Source organism: Dreissena polymorpha, chromosome 1 (assembly GCF_020536995.1).
Source record: "Dreissena polymorpha isolate Duluth1 chromosome 1, UMN_Dpol_1.0, whole genome shotgun sequence".
Taxonomy (NCBI): Eukaryota; Metazoa; Mollusca; class Bivalvia; order Myida; family Dreissenidae; genus Dreissena; species Dreissena polymorpha.
The window spans coordinates 130945734-130964083 of record NC_068355.1 but is presented as its reverse complement, the minus strand read 5'-3'; the positions used below and the strand labels follow the sequence as shown (position 1 = coordinate 130964083).

Sequence of the window (18350 nt, the reverse complement as noted above, 5' to 3'; positions counted from 1 at the left end):
GGTACATGTAAGCATACTTAATAAGAGTACCTGGGGTACATGTATGTAGTACCCGAGCCGACAATGACCAATTAAGCATAATTAAGAGTACCCTTGTTACATGAAAGTAGTACCCGAGCCGACAATGACCAATCGCAACTAGACAACAATCTTCCGATCCGCGAACTTAAATTTTCAAAAAAAACAAACAAACAAGATGTGTTTGTGAAACACAATGTCCCCCTATATGATGTTTGACCTTGTAGGTTGACCTTGACCTTGTGAAGGATGACCTTGACCTTTCACCACTCAAAATGTGCAGCTCTATGAGATACACATGCATGCCAAATATCAAGTTGCTATCTTCATTATTGCAAAAGAATTCATAAAATAAGCGATTTGGGCCACATATATTTGACCTCTGACCTTGAAGGATGACCTTGACCTTTCACCACTCAAAATGTGCAGCTCTATGAGATGCACATGCATGCCAAATATCAAGTTGCTATCTTCAATATTGCAAAAGTCTATGTTAGCGTTTCCGATCGCCAAAATCGCCAAAGGCGATTGAATCTTTAAGCTGGCGATTAAAGTTTAAAATGTTAATGAAAATGGCGATTGCAAAAAAAAACCTGATATTTCTCTTTAAGTATATAATATTCCCTACTTTTAAAGAGAACTCGGCACCGATTTCCACATGAAATCACCATAAAAGCTCCAGGTGGTAATAGATAGTCCATTGATAAGAGATAACCGGATGCCCGTATCTTATATTCAAGTCACATAACACAGCAGGGGTTTTTTTTAGAAAAAGGGGAAGATGCTGGACGCTGGGTAAAAGGGGAAAATCGAGCGCGAAAGAGACATATTTGGGGAAAAAATTAAAACTGTTCATTTCAATGTCTATAACTCACCTACAGACTTCAGGGTTTTTTTTAGAAAAAGAGGCATGTCTCTGACCTTTTTGTTTTTAAACACATGAACAAGTATGATATTAAAGTCAAAGTCCTAAATAAAGTTGCAGGTGTAGATCTAATGATGGGAAATGTTTTCAACTGGGGCCGGGGAACGATGTCAATATCATGATTTCAATTTCATGATGAATGGGTTGACAATCTAGATCTGCTACAGTATCGGAAGGGAAAGGTGCGGCAGCTGCCGATTGTCTACTTTCACAATAATCCGACAGTATTAATCGATGTTGATTACATGTACCTCCGAATCCTGCTGGGTTTCAACGGTTTTTGATCATTCATTCTTAAAAAATGCGTCAACGCAATTAATATTTTCCGAGTTCGAACGTTTAATTTTGTTCGTGTATGAACGCCAATTGTGAGACTTTTTTCTGTTTTAACGTTTATATCTTGGCTTTCACATAACCCGGATGAAAATTCGACTGGTTTCCGGTAATTAATTGACGAAACACCGTTCTCGAGCAAGACCGGAATCCAGTAAAATAGTCACATGATTAATATAATTAGTTGCCCGGTTTCCATGACGTAATTTAAGAGCTATATATAGAATCACTGGGATTCCCAGATTTGAGTGTTCGTCGGGAGAGATAGAGAGAGCAAGATCGTTGTACATGGTACAAATTGGATAAGTGTCGACTTCCCAAAAGAAAAAAAACCCATTTCTTTGAGGGTAAAATATTATATTTTGGTGAAAAATTATATTTTTGGAGGGGAAATGGTATTTTTAGGGGAAAAATTTTGGTAAGGGAAGACGCCGAATATCGGCGTCACTTTCTTAGTAAAAAAAACCCATGCACAGTCGTGTATGCTGACAGATTCATAACTGGAAATTTTCGGGTAACTTTCCAGTCGCCAAACTGTGATATTTAACGTCCAATCGGTTACGAGAATGTTTATGGAGGCGGAGTTATATAGCGATTATTATTTTTGATTGACGTCGGTCACAGAGTAAGCGTTTATCGCAGGTTTATTAACAATGAATCACAGTTGTAGCATTAATATGTGATATAAAACCAGTAAATAAAGCAGTATATTAAAGGCGGTTTCGGGCATCATCATCACACCTTTTTACCGTACTGTAAACAATCATTAATTATGAGAAGTTAATTGCAATTGTTGAGCAGAGTAAAATTACTTACGGCGAGTAAGTTGTGAAAAACAAAACCCGTTAATGTGATGCGGTAACAAATTCAATCCAGTGCATGCACATTTTATCATGTCTATTTGTAGAACTGATTTACACCGTTTTTCTACAGCCACGTGATAATAACTATTCACTATGCATTAATACCGGTATGCCATGTAAAACCCGTGTTATAAGAAAGAGGGCAAAATTATTGCTGTCGTCTGCAATGACAAGTTCTACGCATGCAAAGCAAGACCCACCCAATCAAAGACCGGGGCATATCTGAAAGTTCTAACATTGTATACCGTTTGTGCCAGTGCATGAAAATAAATATAAATGAAAAATAAAAAACAATATGAAATTATTTGATTTCAGGTAACAAATAATTTATTTAAATGTGACTTCATTGATAATTTAATACAGTCATTGTTGATACCTATAGATTCATGATAATGATTATGTCGTTCATTGAGCAAATAAGGTTATAATGTGGGTCGTTATCGTAGTGCTGAAATTTGGCTACTAATTTTTTTTCCTTAGCGCCAACCTAGAAAGTATTTATAAAATAAGCGATTTGGGCCACATATATTTGACCTCTGACCTTGAAGGATGACCTTGACCTTTCACCACTCAAAATGTGCAGCTCCATGAGATACACATGCATGCCAAATATCAAGTTGCTATCTTCAATATTGCAAAAGTATTCATAAAATGAGCGATTTTGGCCACATATATTTGACCTCTGACCTTGAAGGATGACCATGAGATACACATGCATTCCAAATATGAAGTTGCTATCTTCAATATAGAAAAGTTATTGCAAAATGTTAAAGTTGGCGCAAACAGACAGACAGACCAATAGCCAGGGCAAAAACAATATGTCAAATCAAATCAAATCAATTTTATTTTGAGTCGGCAAGACAATAACAAATAACATAAGCTGTGAAGCTTTTGAACCGACTATACAACAAATGTAAACAGTAAAACAAGAGTAAAGAAGCTAGTTAAAAGAAAGACAATTACTTGGGTATTAAAATACAAATACATAATCATAAGAAATACAAATACACAAACAGTCGATACAATTTAAGGCATACAACACAAATTAATCTACAGTAGACATATTCCTTACTTTCCTGCTGGTGTTGCACTAGGAGGGGCAATTTAAGTCATGATATTATCATCATCGTGGCACGCACGGGGTAAAATATGTTTAAAACAAACAAATCAATGTAAGGATGTAGATTAGCTGGACCAGCAGCAGAGTCAGTGCAAGAAGTTATTTAAAATGACCAGGTAGTAATAAAGCATCGATGGAAACCAGAAGCAATATAAAGCAAAATTAATCGTACATTTGCAACCACAAATAAAACAATATGAGAGTTTAAAAGCTGTGTAGGAAGCTGCTGATCTATTCCTGTGGATAGGACTAAAAACTGCAATAAGAGAAAAGGAAATAAAAAACTGAACACAAAAAGAAACACAAAAGTGCGACCGGATAAAACTTATCTAAGAACGAATATCATCTCAAATCAGATTTGGGGTGAACTGATCAGCAGCTTTCTCACAATAAAACTAGTAACAAAGCGAAAAGCAGCACAACTATGAGCAACTATGAGCAACACTTTACTTTAGTGGGGGACATAAAAGTGTAATTCTTTTAATTTGTACCTTGATGAAAAGACTAATTCTTGACCAGGAGTGTCTCCTTTAATGACGCCGTATTGTTACAAAATAATTAAACAACTTGTAAAATACTACCACGAAAATACATTGCAAGCGACGCACATGCATCGGTGGGCTGATTTATTTGCTATTACACGTTCAATATAAACACATATAACAATTTGAAAACGTATATGCTAATACTGACCTTAAATCACGCAAATAAATCAGATTACACGCGTTGAATTCAATAATAATAGTTTATTTTAAATTTTAGGAGGTAAAGTCACGTGATACAGTACTGTTTTAACTTAGTTGGGTCAGAGCGGTCCAATGTCATGACGGTCGAAATATATTTTCCGAGAACCAACAAATTCTTTCCAGTAAGCTCCAGAAGGTTTTACGATAGTTATGCTCGGGAAAAGTCATAACAAACGACGCGATGGTTATGATAAGTTGGAATGAAAACGTGCATTCAGAACATACAAGATTTAGCTTCACACAATTCTCAGTCGTAATCTCGTCATCTTCAGCACTCATTGTAGCAAGAATCTGGATCAGGGTCTGGATAGATACGTTGCATGGCTTTCGGCGTCGGCGCAAGAGAGGATTGTTAGTCCTACTGTAGGTGACCGGAAGCCGTCAACTATAAGAACTAAGATCGAGCCGTCAATTATTAGCTTTAAAACGAATCAATGAGGAGAAAGACATAGGAGTTATCATAAACGACAAGCTTTCTTTCGAAAAACATATAAGTGAACAAATAAAAAAAAGCCAACTCTATGTCAGCAATAATTCGAAGGGCATTCCAAAATCTTGACGAAATATCATTTCTACCACTATTTATTTGATGCTTTTCGGTGGTTTATAGAGAAATATCAGTGAATTAAAACTGATAATTTCACTGTTTCAAACAGTGTAAATTATCAGTGAACATTATCGATAATTTTCACTGTTTACTGCGAAATGACGTCTTTTTTTGACGAAATGACGTCATTATCCCAGCGAAATTCTTTAGTTAAACTCTTTAACAGTGTATATTAACGGTGAAAAAAGCATAAAATAAAAAGAAAATTTGTTGGATTCGATGGAATATCGATTTTAATTCACTCGTGATCATAGAAAATATATATATTTTCACTCGTGGCTGCGCCACTCGTGAAAATATTATTTTCTATGATCACTCGTGAATTAAAATCGATAATCCACCGAATCCAATAAATATCCTCTATATAAAGCACTTGTTAAATCACGCCATGACTATGCCAGCTCGGTCTGGTTCCCTTATCTCGAAAAACACAATAACTTAATTGAAGGTGTACAAATACGCGCCACAAAGCAACTCCAAGGCTTTAACAACTTGAAATACGAAGAACGACTAAAGAAATACATTTATTCTATTCTACACGTGAAACGTCTAGATGAGATACAATCTTTGTACCAAGACCAAACTTCACTTCAAGAAAATACTGCTTTACACTGAGAGCAGCAAAAATCTGGAATAGCCTCCCATACCATGTAGCAAGTGCTAAAACCATAAATTCATTTAAGAATAGACTCGACAATCACTGGAAAAACCAAGATGTGCTATATAACTACAGGGAACGATTAATTGTAACAACGGAAGTCACATACCGCGACATAGAAGATTGTAATAAATGACTCTGAATCCGGCGTAGAGGCTTGAGCTGTGCTGGAAAATATCCACAAGTTTCCATAAGTAAGTAAGTATATCTGCGCGCACAACACTTTAATAAAGTTCCGCGAGATTTTATTTTTTGGAAATAATGAGTTTGTATCTTGTGGAGTTTTGCACTGGATTGACACAAAGCACTTGGATTTATGTGTAGAGTATTTATCACTAATCTTGTTGGCCTTAAAATCTGAGAAAGTCTTAGGGGTGACTTTGTGTTTTGATACACGGACTGGGTTAGGAAGTCATGGCTTGGCTGGGCTGGCACCAGCCCTTCAACCACTTATGGGAAAATGTCAATCTGCTTGGCTTCCTTCTTTTTTGGAGTGAAGAGATTTTCATATACTCAAGTATTCTAGCGACACAGCCTGTAGGTCTATTGGCGTAGTCACCGGTGATAAATCTTGCTGCCGCTTTTGGATTCTGTCCAGTTTATTTATGTCTTTTTGTAAATGTGGGTCCCAAACAATGGAGCTGTAATTTTTACGTCAGAATTTAGAACAGTGTTTCAAATTAAGTTACGTCTTATGAAGCAAAGGGTGGAATTTGCGCTTTTCGAGATCTTGTTAATGTTAGAAATCCAAGAAGATTTTGTGCTTACGTTTTTTAGTTATGGGGTGATAACTTTTCAGAGGTGATCATTTGGATGTCCATTAACAATTATTTACCGGTACATGGTTATTTTCTTAAGGACATAAGGGGACAATGAATGTTTTGAAAACTTCTGTTGCTACCTCGTGAATATATCCTAATTAAGTGAATTACATTGAATAACTTTTTTCGGGTAGAATGGAAATTTACAGGAGTCTTTTGTTTTGATGTTTTAATGTATCTAAAGAGGCTGGATTAGGGATCTGCATTATTTGTGATTGAATGAATATGTTTACCCCGTTAGATGTTACTTTGGAGTGTAAGACCTATGTGCCTGGTGTGGTTTACCTTTTTCAAGGATGTGATCGTGTAAATTTGTAGTTTTTATGAGAATATGACAGAATTTCTTTTCTGAGCAATGCTTAGGTTGTTACATTTATGCAGGATGAAGTTGCATCAACTAGCCCTGCTACTATCGACCAGCAGCTTGAGCTTTGGGGCATCAGATCGGTTGTTGATATTCTTGAAGCTTATTCTATTATCTGCTAAGAGTCTTAGGGTTATATGCTTGATGTAATCAGCAAAGTCGTTTATGTAGATAAAAAACAAGATGAGTCACACAAAAATGCCCTGTGGAAACCCCGGAGGTTACCGTTACGTTGTCTGACATAGTTCCCTTCAGGACAACAGTCTGGATTGTATTTGTTAAGAAGTCAGATATCAAGAACAAAGCATTTGACTTGAGTTTATTCCATATAATTTAACTGTGTATAAAAGATGCTCGTAAGGATTTCAATACTTTTGCAATAACACACGAACCATGATGAACACGTTTAATGCGTTTAATTAGTATATTAGCATAAGTATAATTAGAATAATACCGGTACTCCTTTTTAAGTCGCAATATTAAACAGCTTTAATAACATGACGTTCTGTCATTCGTATTATATAATCAATTCATTGCAAAGAACAGTGTACAAAATTATGTGTTTTATTGTTTCAAGTTAGTACCAAGTATTTTTTAACCAGCATGTGTCAGACCCAATGTTATGACAGAAAATTATATTTCAATATTAATTGATATAAACCGAGGATTAATTTCTTTCAATGCTTTAATTTCCAATACGAAATTCTGAAGCTACCATTTTAAAGTAATTTTCTTTTCTGATATTTTTTGGAGCTTAAGTAAATCACAGGGTTTTACCATATTTTCACTTATTAAGCTCTGGTTTATAAGTAGTTTGCTTAAAAAAGATTTCTAAAATAAACATATCACCAAAAGATTTAATAACAAAATATGAGTAGTATTTAACCGGCAGGCTACATTTAGTTGCATGTAGCCATCATTTTAGGTCACAACATACCAAAAGATTTCCTGCACAAATTCAATGTAAAAGCAATAACTTTAACAAAAAATAAAGTCAAACTTTTGCGCGTAGACACCCCCATAACCATACCTTTTCTTAAAGAGCATTCCAAGCCGCAATGATTTAAACAATAAAAAACATAGGTCATCCAATATGTAAGAAAGAACTCAATGCGAATCAGCGGTCACTGTTTTATGGCCATCTTTTTACCGGCATCTCTCCAGTTGATGATGGTTTCCCGCCAACTGTCAAAGTCTTATGTAGTCTCCAACCTAAAAGCAAAACAGGGAATTTGTAGTATACAACAATGTTTTCCCTACCACATGAACACAGAAATATTCAAAAATAAAGTCATGGCAAGTGCCCGTACAGAGAATTGTGTCTTCAAATAAATGAAGATTTTGTTTTTAGAGGGTATAGCATTGAACACCAAAAGTATTTAGTGTATTGTAACCTATAAGAGAAATTTATTTTTACTGAAATGTGTTTTTCTTTCATATTATTATCATCCCATCCATATTGCACCAATATATTAAGTTTGGCTGGATTAGCTGTCCATTTGGCCATTCTGTATCATATTTTCACACGCGGGTGTTTTCAGTCCGAAGAAGGCGATATTAGGCCTGTTAAAGCTTAACTGCCCCTTTAAGATTTAAAGCTGTTGTGTTCAATATCTGCAATAAAATACCAAAACAAACCAAAAAGACATGCAAGTGGGGCTAATGTGTGGTGGGGAAAGAATGAATTTGTTAGATATTTTCACTCTAAGCAATTTTGATAATGTCTTTTTTGTGTGTTTTTTTTTAATCATCCCAAAAATGCCAATTTCAAAGCAAAAACAATCCAATTTCATCCAAGACAATAAACTAATTAGTCAAAATGAGAGATCAAAGATACTTTGAAGTGTAGAAATCAATAAGCTTCCAATAACTTGTTATTTCACACCAATAAAAGTGTAAAATCTTGAAAGCGCCTTGTCGATCGGTGCCCATTTATTTACCAGCCGCCAATGAAATATTCTAGCATATAATGTCATGGGTGCCTTTTAACTGCAGCAGATGGTCAAAATGCATTGCCAGCTCTCATTTAGAGGTTCAAGACAATACAAATTTTCATATTTTGGACACAAAATATGTACTTTAGGCTATTTTTATGGTGGCAATCTGGTCCAAATGGGAGTTTGTAACCAAGCGAAAGAATACAATGCTCATTTGTTGGGGGGGGGGGGGGGGGGGGGATTTAAGCTGGAAGGAAAAGTTAAATTGAACAAAAAACACATATGTAGGCAAGCATTATAAGCTTAGCAATGATGTTCCATGTAGTAATAGGGGTAGAAAGGCAGTTCAGATCAAGGCAGTGTCCTGAAAGGGGTTTCTAGTACTTCTTTTGGGGACACAGCTTCCTGCAGAATTCTCAACACAACAAATATCAATGATTCATGTCACCTTTCTATGCAAAGAAAAAAGAATAAGGACAATACTGTCATTAAATCACTGAATGAGAGAAGCATGTACCAAATAAAAAACAAAACAAGTTGCTGAAAGTGCCAAATTTTGTCAAAAAAATCCCTCTAAGGTAAATGATGAAGGGGACACTTGCTATAACAATCCTATGTTTAAGTAAGGCGCGACACCATTTTAAGCCGGAACCATGAATATAAGCATATTGTGAGAAAACAATACCAAAAACAAGCTAATTGTAGGGTAACAAGTAGCAAATCAACTCAGCTGTACTGCATACATGCTCAGGAACAAGGATAACCCTGTTAAGTGCCAACTTCAGCTGCCAACAAAGCACGAGCTTTACATGTCAGGACGCGGAACTATCAATACAAACTGCGAGGAGAATTACATGACGGCAAGGGTGTGAGTGACCACAATCCTGATTATGACAGTCTTTCACACCTAAAGCATCATACATATGCTTATTTGCTTGTGTACATGATAACAAAATGATATTATTACCTGTTTTGCCATCAACAACCCTTATCCAGTGGCCCTTGACTTAGTCGCAGACATTCCTCTTCCTGAAAAAGTCAAAATACCCAATAGAAAAAGATAAAAAAATGAAACAAAAACATGCATTTATGTATTTTAAGTGTACTTTTATGAATAATATGAAGTGATAAAATCTTGCTCAATTCATGATTGTACTAAATATGAAGGCTGGCTCAGTTAAGCATCTGCTGCACTGTCCATACTGTAAAAATGCCTGCCATTCCATGTCGGTGAAATGGGGCTCTGTTTGAATGTTCATGCTTTTCGCAAAAGTTTTAGTTGCGTTACTCGATCATGGAGTCCCTGGCGTTGAATTCTAACTTCATGTAACACATTAACGCGACACGGTCAACCAATATGCGGTTGAATTTAAGTCGGAAAGCAATTTAGCCCTTATTCCACTATATAAGGGTGGGGGGTCAACTTGAAAAACAACTATTCCAGGTCAAATAATCTGAATTCATGCATTTAATGCACTTATTTTCTTCCCTTTTGCTAAGAAATGACCAAAAATCTGCTTTCCCAGTCATATTTTGCACTTGCAGATGATATTTCATTTTTATCATAAGTTAGTTTAGGTCACAACATACCAAAAGATTTCCTGCACAAATTCAATGTAAAAGCAATAACTTTAACAAAAAATAAAGTCAAACTTTTGCGCGTAGACACCCCCATAACCATACCTTTTCTTAAAGAGCATTCCAAGCCGCAATGATTTAAACAATAAAAAACATAGGTCATCCAATATGTAAGAAAGAACTCAATGCGAATCAGCGGTCACTGTTTTATGGCCATCTTTTTACCGGCATCTCTCCAGTTGATGATGGTTTCCCGCCAACTGTCAAAGTCTTATGTAGTCTCCAACCTAAAAGCAAAACAGGGAATTTGTAGTATACAACAATGTTTTCCCTACCACATGAACACAGAAATATTCAAAAATAAAGTCATGGCAAGTGCCCGTACAGAGAATTGTGTCTTCAAATAAATGAAGATTTTGTTTTTAGAGGGTATAGCATTGAACACCAAAAGTATTTAGTGTATTGTAACCTATAAGAGAAATTTATTTTTACTGAAATGTGTTTTTCTTTCATATTATTATCATCCCATCCATATTGCACCAATATATTAAGTTTGGCTGGATTAGCTGTCCATTTGGCCATTCTGTATCATATTTTCACACGCGGGTGTTTTCAGTCCGAAGAAGGCGATATTAGGCCTGTTAAAGCTTAACTGCCCCTTTAAGATTTAAAGCTGTTGTGTTCAATATCTGCAATAAAATACCAAAACAAACCAAAAAGACATGCAAGTGGGGCTAATGTGTGGTGGGGAAAGAATGAATTTGTTAGATATTTTCACTCTAAGCAATTTTGATAATGTCTTTTTTGTGTGTTTTTTTTAATCATCCCAAAAATGCCAATTTCAAAGCAAAAACAATCCAATTTCATCCAAGACAATAAACTAATTAGTCAAAATGAGAGATCAAAGATACTTTGAAGTGTAGAAATCAATAAGCTTCCAATAACTTGTTATTTCACACCAATAAAAGTGTAAAATCTTGAAAGCGCCTTGTCGATCGGTGCCCATTTATTTACCAGCCGCCAATGAAATATTCTAGCATATAATGTCATGGGTGCCTTTTAACTGCAGCAGATGGTCAAAATGCATTGCCAGCTCTCATTTAGAGGTTCAAGACAATACAAATTTTCATATTTTGGACACAAAATATGTACTTTAGGCTATTTTTATGGTGGCAATCTGGTCCAAATGGGAGTTTGTAACCAAGCGAAAGAATACAATGCTCATTTGTTGGGGGGGGGGGGGGGGGGGGGGGGGATTTAAGCTGGAAGGAAAAGTTAAATTGAACAAAAAACACATATGTAGGCAAGCATTATAAGCTTAGCAATGATGTTCCATGTAGTAATAGGGGTAGAAAGGCAGTTCAGATCAAGGCAGTGTCCTGAAAGGGGTTTCTAGTACTTCTTTTGGGGACACAGCTTCCTGCAGAATTCTCAACACAACAAATATCAATGATTCATGTCACCTTTCTATGCAAAGAAAAAAGAATAAGGACAATACTGTCATTAAATCACTGAATGAGAGAAGCATGTACCAAATAAAAAACAAAACAAGTTGCTGAAAGTGCCAAATTTTGTCAAAAAAATCCCTCTAAGGTAAATGATGAAGGGGACACTTGCTATAACAATCCTATGTTTAAGTAAGGCGCGACACCATTTTAAGCCGGAACCATGAATATAAGCATATTGTGAGAAAACAATACCAAAAACAAGCTAATTGTAGGGTAACAAGTAGCAAATCAACTCAGCTGTACTGCATACATGCTCAGGAACAAGGATAACCCTGTTAAGTGCCAACTTCAGCTGCCAACAAAGCACGAGCTTTACATGTCAGGACGCGGAACTATCAATACAAACTGCGAGGAGAATTACATGACGGCAAGGGTGTGAGTGACCACAATCCTGATTATGACAGTCTTTCACACCTAAAGCATCATACATATGCTTATTTGCTTGTGTACATGATAACAAAATGATATTATTACCTGTTTTGCCATCAACAACCCTTATCCAGTGGCCCTTGACTTAGTCGCAGACATTCCTCTTCCTGAAAAAGTCAAAATACCCAATAGAAAAAGATAAAAAAATGAAACAAAAACATGCATTTATGTATTTTAAGTGTACTTTTATGAATAATATGAAGTGATAAAATCTTGCTCAATTCATGATTGTACTAAATATGAAGGCTGGCTCAGTTAAGCATCTGCTGCACTGTCCATACTGTAAAAATGCCTGCCATTCCATGTCGGTGAAATGGGGCTCTGTTTGAATGTTCATGCTTTTCGCAAAAGTTTTAGTTGCGTTACTCGATCATGGAGTCCCTGGCGTTGAATTCTAACTTCATGTAACACATTAACGCGACACGGTCAACCAATATGCGGTTGAATTTAAGTCGGAAAGCAATTTAGCCCTTATTCCACTATATAAGGGTGGGGGGTCAACTTGAAAAACAACTATTCCAGGTCAAATAATCTGAATTCATGCATTTAATGCACTTATTTTCTTCCCTTTTGCTAAGAAATGACCAAAAATCTGCTTTCCCAGTCATATTTTGCACTTGCAGATGATATTTCATTTTTATCATAAGTTAGTTTAGGTCACAACATACCAAAAGATTTCCTGCACAAATTCAATGTAAAAGCAATAACTTTAACAAAAAATAAAGTCAAACTTTTGCGCGTAGACACCCCCATAACCATACCTTTTCTTAAAGAGCATTCCAAGCCGCAATGATTTAAACAATAAAAAACATAGGTCATCCAATATGTAAGAAAGAACTCAATGCGAATCAGCGGTCACTGTTTTATGGCCATCTTTTTACCGGCATCTCTCCAGTTGATGATGGTTTCCCGCCAACTGTCAAAGTCTTATGTAGTCTCCAACCTAAAAGCAAAACAGGGAATTTGTAGTATACAACAATGTTTTCCCTACCACATGAACACAGAAATATTCAAAAATAAAGTCATGGCAAGTGCCCGTACAGAGAATTGTGTCTTCAAATAAATGAAGATTTTGTTTTTAGAGGGTATAGCATTGAACACCAAAAGTATTTAGTGTATTGTAACCTATAAGAGAAATTTATTTTTACTGAAATGTGTTTTTCTTTCATATTATTATCATCCCATCCATATTGCACCAATATATTAAGTTTGGCTGGATTAGCTGTCCATTTGGCCATTCTGTATCATATTTTCACACGCGGGTGTTTTCAGTCCGAAGAAGGCGATATTAGGCCTGTTAAAGCTTAACTGCCCCTTTAAGATTTAAAGCTGTTGTGTTCAATATCTGCAATAAAATACCAAAACAAACCAAAAAGACATGCAAGTGGGGCTAATGTGTGGTGGGGAAAGAATGAATTTGTTAGATATTTTCACTCTAAGCAATTTTGATAATGTCTTTTTTGTGTGTTTTTTTTTAATCATCCCAAAAATGCCAATTTCAAAGCAAAAACAATCCAATTTCATCCAAGACAATAAACTAATTAGTCAAAATGAGAGATCAAAGATACTTTGAAGTGTAGAAATCAATAAGCTTCCAATAACTTGTTATTTCACACCAATAAAAGTGTAAAATCTTGAAAGCGCCTTGTCGATCGGTGCCCATTTATTTACCAGCCGCCAATGAAATATTCTAGCATATAATGTCATGGGTGCCTTTAACTGCAGCAGATGGTCAAAATGCATTGCCAGCTCTCATTTAGAGGTTCAAGACAATACAAATTTTCATATTTTGGACACAAAATATGTACTTTAGGCTATTTTTATGGTGGCAATCTGGTCCAAATGGGAGTTTGTAACCAAGCGAAAGAATACAATGCTCATTTGTTGGGGGGGGGGGGGGGGGGGGGGGGATTTAAGCTGGAAGGAAAAGTTAAATTGAACAAAAAACACATATGTAGGCAAGCATTATAAGCTTAGCAATGATGTTCCATGTAGTAATAGGGGTAGAAAGGCAGTTCAGATCAAGGCAGTGTCCTGAAAGGGGTTTCTAGTACTTCTTTTGGGGACACAGCTTCCTGCAGAATTCTCAACACAACAAATATCAATGATTCATGTCACCTTTCTATGCAAAGAAAAAAGAATAAGGACAATACTGTCATTAAATCACTGAATGAGAGAAGCATGTACCAAATAAAAAACAAAACAAGTTGCTGAAAGTGCCAAATTTTGTCAAAAAAATCCCTCTAAGGTAAATGATGAAGGGGACACTTGCTATAACAATCCTATGTTTAAGTAAGGCGCGACACCATTTTAAGCCGGAACCATGAATATAAGCATATTGTGAGAAAACAATACCAAAAACAAGCTAATTGTAGGGTAACAAGTAGCAAATCAACTCAGCTGTACTGCATACATGCTCAGGAACAAGGATAACCCTGTTAAGTGCCAACTTCAGCTGCCAACAAAGCACGAGCTTTACATGTCAGGACGCGGAACTATCAATACAAACTGCGAGGAGAATTACATGACGGCAAGGGTGTGAGTGACCACAATCCTGATTATGACAGTCTTTCACACCTAAAGCATCATACATATGCTTATTTGCTTGTGTACATGATAACAAAATGATATTATTACCTGTTTTGCCATCAACAACCCTTATCCAGTGGCCCTTGACTTAGTCGCAGACATTCCTCTTCCTGAAAAAGTCAAAATACCCAATAGAAAAAGATAAAAAAATGAAACAAAAACATGCATTTATGTATTTTAAGTGTACTTTTATGAATAATATGAAGTGATAAAATCTTGCTCAATTCATGATTGTACTAAATATGAAGGCTGGCTCAGTTAAGCATCTGCTGCACTGTCCATACTGTAAAAATGCCTGCCATTCCATGTCGGTGAAATGGGGCTCTGTTTGAATGTTCATGCTTTTCGCAAAAGTTTTAGTTGCGTTACTCGATCATGGAGTCCCTGGCGTTGAATTCTAACTTCATGTAACACATTAACGCGACACGGTCAACCAATATGCGGTTTGAATTTAAGTCGGAAAGCAATTTAGCCCTTATTCCACTATATAAGGGTGGGGGGTCAACTTGAAAAACAACTATTCCAGGTCAAATAATCTGAATTCATGCATTTAATGCACTTATTTTCTTCCCTTTTGCTAAGAAATGACCAAAAATCTGCTTTCCCAGTCATATTTTGCACTTGCAGATGATATTTCATTTTTATCATAAGTTAGTTTAGGTCACAACATACCAAAAGATTTCCTGCACAAATTCAATGTAAAAGCAATAACTTTAACAAAAAATAAAGTCAAACTTTTGCGCGTAGACACCCCCATAACCATACCTTTTCTTAAAGAGCATTCCAAGCCGCAATGATTTAAACAATAAAAAACATAGGTCATCCAATATGTAAGAAAGAACTCAATGCGAATCAGCGGTCACCTGTTTTATGGCCATCTTTTTTACCGGCATCTCTCCAGTTGATGATGGTTTCCCGCCAACTGTCAAAGTCTTATGTAGTCTCCAACCTAAAAGCAAAACAGGGAATTTGTAGTATACAACAATGTTTTCCCTACCACATGAACACAGAAATATTCAAAATAAAGTCATGGCAAGTGCCCGTACAGAGAATTGTGTCTTCAAATAAATGAAGATTTTGTTTTTAGAGGGTATAGCATTGAACACCAAAAGTATTTAGTGTATTGTAACCTATAAGAGAAATTTATTTTACTGAAATGTGTTTTTCTTTCATATTATTATCATCCCATCCATATTGCACCAATATATTAAGTTTGGCTGGATTAGCTGTCCATTTGGCCATTCTGTATCATATTTTCACACGCGGGTGTTTTCAGTCCGAAGAAGGCGATATTAGGCCTGTTAAAGCTTAACTGCCCCTTTAAGATTTAAAGCTGTTGTGTTCAATATCTGCAATAAAATACCAAAACAAAACCAAAAAGACATGCAAGTGGGGCTAATGTGTGGTGGGGAAAGAATGAATTTGTTAGATATTTTCACTCTAAGCAATTTTGATAATGTCTTTTTTGTGTGTTTTTTTTTAATCATCCCAAAAATGCCAATTTCAAAGCAAAAACAATCCAATTTCATCCAAGACAATAAACTAATTAGTCAAAATGAGAGATCAAAGATACTTTGAAGTGTAGAAAATCAATAAGCTTCCAATAACTTGTTATTTCACACCAATAAAAGTGTAAAATCTTGAAAGCGCCTTGTCGATCGGTGCCCATTTATTTACCAGCCGCCAATGAAATATTCTAGCATATAATGTCATGGGTGCCTTTTAACTGCAGCAGATGGTCAAAATGCATTGCCAGCTCTCATTTAGAGGTTCAAGACAATACAAATTTTTCATATTTTGGACACAAAATATGTACTTTAGGCTATTTTTATGGTGGCAATCTGGTCCAAATGGGAGTTTGTAACCAAGCGAAAGAATACAATGCTCATTTGTTGGGGGGGGGGGGGGGGGGGGGGGGGGGGGGGATTTAAGCTGGAAGGAAAAGTTAAATTGAACAAAAAACACATATGTAGGCAAGCATTATAAGCTTAGCAATGATGTTCCATGTAGTAATAGGGTAGAAAGGCAGTTCAGATCAAGGCAGTGTCCTGAAAGGGGTTTCTAGTACTTCTTTTGGGGACACAGCTTTCCTGCAGAATTCTCAACACAACAAATATCAATGATTCATGTCACCTTTCTATGCAAAGAAAAAAGAATAAGGACAATACTGTCATTAAATCACTGAATGAGAGAAGCATGTAACCAAATAAAAAACAAAAACAAGTTGCTGAAAGTGCCAAATTTTGTCAAAAAAATCCCTCTAAGGTAAATGATGAAGGGGACACTTGCTATAACAATCCTATGTTAAGTAAGGCGCGACACCATTTTAAAGCCGGAACCATGAATATAAGCATATTGTGAGGAAACAATACCAAAAACAAGCTAATTGTAGGGTAACAGTAGCAAATCAACTCAGCTGTACTGCATACATGCTCAGGAACAAGGATAACCCTGTTAAGTGCCAACTTCAGCTGCCAACAAAGCACGAGCTTTACATGTCAGGACGCGGAACTATCAATACAAACTGCGAGGAGAATTACATGACGGCAAGGGTGTGAGTGACCACAATCCTGATTATGACAGTCTTTCACACCTAAAGCATCATAAATATGCTTATTTGCTTGTGTACATGATAACAAAATGATATTATTACCTGTTTGCCATCAACAACCCTTATCCAGTGGCCCTTGACTTAGTCGCAGACATTCCTCTTCCTGAAAAAGTCAAAATACCCATAGAAAAAGATAAAAAAATGAAACAAAAACATGCATTTATGTATTTTAAGTGTACTTTTATGAATAATATGAAGTGATAAAATCTTGCTCAATTCATGATTGTACTAAATATGAAGGCTGGCTCAGTTAAGCATCTGCTGCACTGTCCATACTGTAAAAATGCCTGCCATTCCATGTCGGTGGAATGGGGCTCTGTTTGAATGTTCATGCTTTTCGCAAAAGTTTTAGTTGCGTTACTCGATCATGGAGTCCCTGGCGGCGTTGAATTCTAACTTCATGTAACACATAACGCGACACGGTCAACCAATATGCGGTTGAATTTAAGTCGGAAAGCAATTTAGCCCTTATTCCACTATATAAGGGTGGGGGGGTCAACTTGAAAAACAACTATTCCAGGTCAAATAATCTGAATTCATGCATTTAATGCACTTATTTTCTTCCCTTTTGCTAAGAAATGACCAAAAATCTGCTTTCCCAGTCATATTTTGCACTTGCAGATGATATTTCATTTTATCATAAGTTAGTTTAGGTCACAACATACCAAAAGATTTCCTGCACAAATTCAATGTAAAAGCAATAACTTTAACAAAAATAAAGTCAAACTTTTGCGCGTAGACCCCCCATAACCATACCTTTTCTTAAAGAGCATTCCAAGCCGCAATGATTTAAACAATAAAAAACATAGGTCATCCAATATGTAAGAAAGAACTCAATGCGAATCAGCGGTCACTGTTTTATGGCCATCTTTTTACCGGCATCTCTCCAGTTGATGATGGTTTCCCGCCAACTGTCAAAGTCTTATGTAGTCTCAACCTAAAAGCAAAACAGGGAATTTGTAGTATACAACAATGTTTTCCCTACCACATGAACACAGAAATATTCAAAAATAAAGTCATGGCAAGTGCCCGTACAGAGATTGTGTCTTCAAATAAATGAAGTTTTGTTTTTAGAGGGTTATAGCATTGAACACCAAAAGTATTTAGTGTATTGTAACCTATAAGAGAAATTTATTTTTACTGAAATGTGTTTTTCTTTCATATTATTATCATCCCATCCATATTGCACCAATATATTAAGTTTGGCTGGATTAGCTGTCCATTTGGCCATTCTGTATCATAT

General features: G+C 36.0%; 1 protein-coding gene and 1 long non-coding RNA gene across 6 annotated transcripts in view; both read right to left on the bottom strand.

Moving 5' to 3' along the window:
* Nucleotides 1-4069, bottom strand: part of LOC127850017 (uncharacterized) — a 36296-nt gene extending 32227 nt beyond the window's left edge. Inside the window, exon 1 of one of the 2 annotated variants that reach the window (XM_052382752.1) lies at nucleotides 3953-4069. The gene's annotated coding sequence lies outside the window, so the exon portion shown is untranslated. The remainder of the gene's footprint in view (nucleotides 1-3952) is intronic. The other variant, XM_052382760.1, reaches the window with a different exon arrangement.
* Nucleotides 4070-7376: 3307 nt separating this feature from the next.
* On the bottom strand, nucleotides 7377-18042 carry LOC127850201 (uncharacterized). Of its 4 annotated transcripts, XR_008035124.1 has the most exons (9): nucleotides 17984-18035; nucleotides 17150-17210; nucleotides 15384-15445; nucleotides 14545-14606; nucleotides 12669-12850; nucleotides 11953-12014; nucleotides 10196-10257; nucleotides 9360-9421; nucleotides 7377-7667 (listed from the first exon to the last, which is right to left on the bottom strand). It is a non-coding gene; the product is annotated as an uncharacterized LOC127850201 (long non-coding RNA). The 4 variants fall into 4 exon arrangements; XR_008035122.1 differs by lacking the exons at nucleotides 15384-15445; nucleotides 17150-17210 and having other exon boundaries at nucleotides 12789-12850; nucleotides 17984-18042; XR_008035126.1 differs by lacking the exons at nucleotides 15384-15445; nucleotides 17150-17210; nucleotides 17984-18035 and adding an exon at nucleotides 17864-17978 and having other exon boundaries at nucleotides 12789-12850.
* Nucleotides 18043-18350: the final 308 nt, after the last annotated feature.